The sequence below is a fragment of the Rhinopithecus bieti genome, unplaced genomic scaffold, assembly GCF_001698545.2.
Source record: "Rhinopithecus bieti isolate Rb0 unplaced genomic scaffold, ASM169854v2 scaffold_2917, whole genome shotgun sequence".
In the NCBI taxonomy this organism is placed as follows: domain Eukaryota; kingdom Metazoa; phylum Chordata; class Mammalia; order Primates; family Cercopithecidae; genus Rhinopithecus; species Rhinopithecus bieti.
In genome coordinates, this window is record NW_016804148.1 from 856,226 (window position 1) to 862,923 (window position 6,698).

Consider the following 6,698-nt stretch of genomic DNA (forward strand, 5'->3'; position numbering starts at 1 on the left):
AGAAGGTGGATTGCTCTGCAGGCTCTGTGGGACAACAGAGGAACTGGGATCTGTGAGTCTGCTTACTTTCTCAGCTGAGAGGCTTGTGGCCTGGGGCAAGTTCAGAGCTTGAGGCAGCTCACCAGCTACCTGGAAATAAACTCACTGCTGTTCAGGGAGCACGGTGGGAGTGAGACCAGTCTTCTGGACTGTGGGTCACATAGGAACTGGGTGAGGTCTGTGGCTGCCAGCTTTCCCCCATTTCCCTGGAGACCTGTGTGACACAGAAGAGTAAAACATAGTCCTCTGTGAACATAACTTCATTTGCCTGGGAAACACACCCTCTACCCCACAGAAGCCACAACAACCCTGTCCAAGGAGAGCCTGAGCTCAGACAATGCCTAACCTTGCCCCGCCTAATGATCTTTCTCTACCCTACTGGTAGCCTAAGACAAAGGACATAATCTCTTGGGAGCTCTGTGGCCCTGGAAAATGCCTGATCCTCCCTCTACCACCACAACTGATGTGCTATTGAAGGCGACACCTCCTGCCTGGAAGCCAGCCAACATAAAACCAATGCACTTAACAAAAATACAACCAAAGATTCTCACAGAGTCCACTTCACTCTCCTACTGCCTCCACCAGGGCAGGTGCTGGTATCCACAGCTGAGAGACCTGAAAACAGATCACATTACAGGACTCTTTACAGACACTCTCCAGTACCAGCCAGGATCCTGGTATCTAGATCCAGATGAGAAATAAGATCCAGATGAGAAATAACAATCACTGCAGTTCGACTCTCAGGAAGCCCCATTCCTAAAGCAAGGGGGAGAGCACCACATCAAGGGAGCACCATGTGGGATAAAAGAATCTGAGCAGCAGTCCTTAATCCCTGGATTTTCTCTCTGACATAGGCTACCAAAATGAGAAGGAACCAGAAAAACAATTCTGGTAATCTGACAAAACAAGGTTATTTAACACCCCCAGAAGATCACAATGGCTCACCAGCAATGGATCCAAACCAAGAAGATGGCTGTAAGTTGCTAGAAAAAGAATTCAGAAGGTCGATTATTAAGCTAATCAATGAGGCACTAGATAAAGGTGAAGTACAACATAAAGAAACAAACAAACAAACAAACAAAGACGCAGAATGTGAATGGAAAAATCTCCAGTGAAATAGCATAAATAACAAACAATCACAACTTCTAGAATTGAAGGACACACTTAGAGAATTACAAAACACACTGGAAAGTCTCACCAATAGAATCAAACAAGTAGAAGAAAGAACTTCAGAGCTTGAAGACAAGGCTTTCACGTTAACCAAATCTGACAAAGATAAAGAAACAAAGAATTAAAACAAATGAATAAAGCCTCAAAAAACTTTAGAAATATGTTAAATGACCAAACTTAAGAATAATTGGTGTACTCAGGAAAGAAGAAAAATCTAAGAGTTTGGAAAATATGTTTGAGGGAATAACAGAGGAAACCTCCCCAGCCTTGCTAGAGATCTAGACATCTTTACACAAAGAATACCTGGGAAATTTATCACAAAAATAGTACTGCTGGGTACATAGTCATCAAGTTATCTAAAGTCAAAATGAAGAAAAGAATTTTAAAAGCTGTGAGGCACAAGGTTCAGGTAACTTATCAAGGAAAACATATCACATTAACAGTAGATTTCTCAGCAGAAACTCAACAAGCTAGAAAGGATTAGGGTACTATCTTTAGCTTCCTTAAACAACACAATTATCAGCCAAGAGTTTTTTATCCAGGAAAACCAACCTTCATAAATAAAGATATACTCCTTTTTCAGACAAACAAATGCTGAGAGAATTGCCACTACCAAGAAAGCACTACAAGAGGTGCTAAAAGGAGCTCTAAATCTTGAAACAAATCCTGGCAATACACCGAAATAGAACCTCTTTAAAGCATAAATCTCACAGGACCTATAAGAAGATAACACAATAAAAAACCAAGGTATTCAAGCAACATAAAGCACTATGCATAGAATAGTACCTCACATCTCAATATTAGCATTTCATGTAAATGGCCTAAATGTTCCACTTAAGAGATACAGAATGGCAAAATGGGTAAGAATTTGCCAACCAAGTATCTGCTGTGTTCAAGAGACTCAACTGACACATAAGGACTCATACAAACTTAAGGCAAAGGTGTGGAAAAAGATATTCTGTGCAAATGGACACCAAAAGCAAGCAGGAGTAGCTATTCTTATATCAGACAAAAGAAACTTTAAGGCAACAGCAGTTAGAAAAGACAAAGGGGGACATAATGTGATAATAAAAGGACTAGTCCAGTGGAAAATATCACAATCCTAAATATATATGCACCTAACACTGGAGCTTCCAAATGTATGAAACAATTACTGTTAGACCTAAGAAACGAGATGGAGAGCAACACAATAATAGTAGGGGTCTTCAATACTCCACTGACAAAATTGGACAGGTCATCAAGAAAGAAGTCAGCAAAGAAACAATGGACTTATCTATACGCTAGAAAAAACTGGACTTAACAGCTATTTACAGAATATTCTATACATTCTGTTTATTAGCACATGGAACATTTTCCAAGATAGACCATGTGATAGGCCACAAAACAAATCTCAACAAATTTAAGGAAACAGAAATTATTTCAAGTATTCTCTCAGACCACAATGAAATAAATTGGAAATCAACTCCAAAAGAAACCATCAAAACCAGACAAATACATGAAAATTAAATAACCTGCTCCTGAACGATTGTTGGATCAAAACAAAATCAAGATGGGAATTAAAACATTTTTGAACTGATCAATATGTAACACAACCAATTAAAACCTCTGGGATACAGCAAAAGTAGTGCTAAAAGAAAAGTTCATAACATTAAATGCCTACATCAAAAAGTCTGAAAGAGTACAAACAGATCATCTAAGGTCACACTTAAAGGAACTAGAGAAACAAGCACATACGAAACCCAAACCCAGCAGAAGAAAATAAATTTAATGAAGATTAAAGCAGAACTAAATAAAATAGAAACAAACAAAAGAAAAAAGATAAATAGAACAAAAAGCTGGTTATTTAAAAAGATAAATAAAATTGATAAACCATTAGCAAGATTAACCAATAAAAGAAGAGAGAGGATCCAAATAAGTACAATTAGCAATAAAATGGGTAATGTGATTAATACAACTGATACTTCAGAAATACAAAAGATCATTCAAGGCTACTATGAACAACTTTACACACATAAACTAGAAAACCTAGAGGAGATGGATAAATTCCTGAAAATATACTCTGAACAGACCAATAACAAGCAGCACGATTGAAATAGTAATTGAAGTTACCAAGAAAAGAAGTCCAGGACCTGATGAATTCACAGCTGAATTGTATCAGGTATTCAAACAAGAATTGATACCAATCCAGTTCTCTCTAAATCATTCTATGAAGCTAGTATCACCCTAACACCAAAACCAGGATGGTACACAGGGAGAAAAGAATACTGTACAGACCGATATCCCTGATGAATATAGATGCAAAAATTCTCAAAAAATACTAGGAAACCAAATCCAAGATAATCCATATCAAAAAGATATAATAAATATGTGATATGATAAACTATATCAAAAAGATAATTCACCATAATCAAGTGGGATTCATACCAGAGATGCAGGGATGGTTTAACATCTGCAAGGTCAGTAAATGTAATACTCTACATGAAAAGAATTAGAAACATGAATCACATGATCATCTCAATTGACACAAAAAAAAAGCATGTGACAAAATCCAGCATCCTTTTATGATGAAAATCTTAAGAAAAATTGATATAGAAGGGACATACCTCAAGGTAATAAAAATCATCTATGACACATCCACAGCCAACATTCTGCTGAATGGGGAAAAGCTGAAAGAATTCCCACTGAGAACTGGAAGAAGACAAGGGTGCCACTTACACCACTTCTGTTCAACATAGTACTGGAAGTCCTCGCCAGATCAATCAGACAAGAGAAAGAAATAAAGGGCATCCAAATCAGTAAACCGGAAGTAAAACTGTCACTGCTCACTGATGACGTGATTGTATGCCTAGAAAACCCTAAAGACTCATCCAAAGCCTTCTGGAACTGGTAAATGAATTCGGCAAAGTTTTAGGATACAAAATCAATGTACACAAATCAGTAACTCTGCTATACACCAACATCAACCAAGCTCAGAATCAAATCAAATCCCATGCAATTCCAGTCAAAATATCACCATGATTCTTCAGAGAACTGGAAAAAAAAATCCTAAAATTAATATGGAACCATAAAAAAAGAGCTTGCATACACAAAGCAAGACTAAGTAAAAAGAACAAATATGAAGGCATCCCATTAACTAACTTCAGACTATACTATAAGGCTATGGCCACCCAAGCAGCATGGTACTAGTAAAAAATAGGCATACAGATCAATGGAAAAGAATAGAGAACCCAGAAATAAAGTCAAAAACTTACAGCCAACAGATATTCAACAAAACAAACAAAAACATAAAGAGGGGAAAGGACACCCGATTCAGCAAATGCTGCTGGGATAATTGGCAAACCACATGTAAAAGAATGAAACTGGATTGTCATCTCTCAAGGTATACAAAAATCAACTCAAGATGTATCAAGGACTTAAATCTAAGACCTGAAACCATATAAATCCCAGAAGATAGCATTGGAAATCTCTTTTAGACATTGGCTTAGGCAAAGACTTAATGATCAAGAGCCCAAAAGCAAATGCAATAAAAACAAAAGACAAATAAATGGGACTTAATTAAACTAAAAATCTTCTTCACAGCAAAACCAGTAATCACCAGAGTAAGCAAACAACCCACAGAGTGGAAGGAAATCTTTGCAATCTATACATTCAACAAAGGACAAATACCTGGAATCTGCAAGGAATTCAGACAAATCAGCAGGAAAAAAACAAACAATCCTATCTAAAAGTGGGCTGAGGACGTGCATAGACAGTTCTCAAAACAAGGTATAAAAAGGGCCAACAACATAAAAAAATACTACATAACACTAATTATCAGGAAATGCAAATGAAAACCACAATGCAATAGCACCTTATTCTGCAAGAATGGCCATAGTCATATAATCAAAAAAATAATATATGTTGGTGTGGATATGGTGAAAAGGGAACACTTTTAAACTGTTGATGGGAATGTAAACTAGTACAACCACTATGGTAAACAGTGTGGAGAATCCTTAAAGAACTATAAGTACAATTACCACTTGATCCAGTAATCCCACCACTGGTATCTACCAAGATGAAAAGAAGTCATTATCCAAAAAGATACTTGCACATGCATGTTTATAACAGCACAATTCACAATTGAAAAAATATGGAACCAGCCCAAATACCCATCAATCAATGAGTGGATAAAGAAATTGTGGTATTCATATATACCATGGAATACTACTCAGTCATGCAAAGGTACAAAATAATGACATTTGCAGACACCTCTATGGAATTGTAGACCATGATTCTAGGTGAAGTAACTCAGAAATGGAAAACCAAACATTGTATGGTCTCACTCGTAAGTGGGAGTTAAGCTATGAGGATGCAAAGGCTTAAGAATGATATAATGGACTTTGGGGACTTGGGGGAAAGAGTCAGTGGGGGGTGAGGGATAAAAGAGTACACAATGGGTACAGTGTACACTCCTTGAGTGATGGGTGTACCAAAATCTCGAAATCACCGCTAAAGACCTTATTCATGTAACCAAACATGACCTGTTCCCCAAATATTCATCAAAATTAAAAAATGAATATACGATTAAATAAATATTTCAAGGAACTGAAATTTCAGGAATAAAGTTCAAGGGAACTTTTTTATAAAACTTAAAGAACTTTCCTGCCTTTTGTTTTGTTGAAGTTGAGTTTAATCTCTCTCCTACTGCAATTGTCTTGGATTATATTTCAACAGTTTTGAATAGTCTACTATACCTGTTTATACCTCTATCCAGTGAAATGTTTCCTTTACCGTGGAGAAACATAACAATCTTGTGATGTGGCATAACTGTATCGACCCCATGATCGTGGTAACTATCATGTAGATAGCATGTGCAGACAGCAGACAATCTTCTAAGCTCTCTATACATATTAATAGATTTAATCTCTATAAGGTTAAATTCATCTATTATCCCCTTTAATGGATGAGGAAATCTCGAATATAGATATACTCAGAACCTGCCTAATATACACACACATTGTTTTTTAACCAAAGACTTTTGTAGGGCAGCTTTAGGTTCACAGGAAAATTAAGAAGAAGGTAAAGAGATTCCAATGTACCTTCTGCCCTGTATATGCAAAGCCTCCCCATTATCAGCATCCCTCATTAGACTGGTACACTTGTACAATTGAAGAACCTACATTGACACATAATAATCACCCAAAATCCATACTTTTACATTAGAATCCACTCTTATTGCTGTAAATTCTATGGATTTGAACACATGCATATAAGTAACTTATATGCATCATTATAGTATCTTACATAGTATATTTGTGCCTGAAAAGTAATCTATGTTCTGCCTATTCATCCTTCCCTTCATCCAACTCCCAACCTCAGGCAATCACTGAACTATTTACTGTCTCCATAATTTTGCCTTTTCTGGAATGTCATGTAATTGGAATTGCAGGATGTACCTTTATATTAGTCCTTTTTTATGTTGTTGTTGCTATAAAGGAATACCTGAGAAT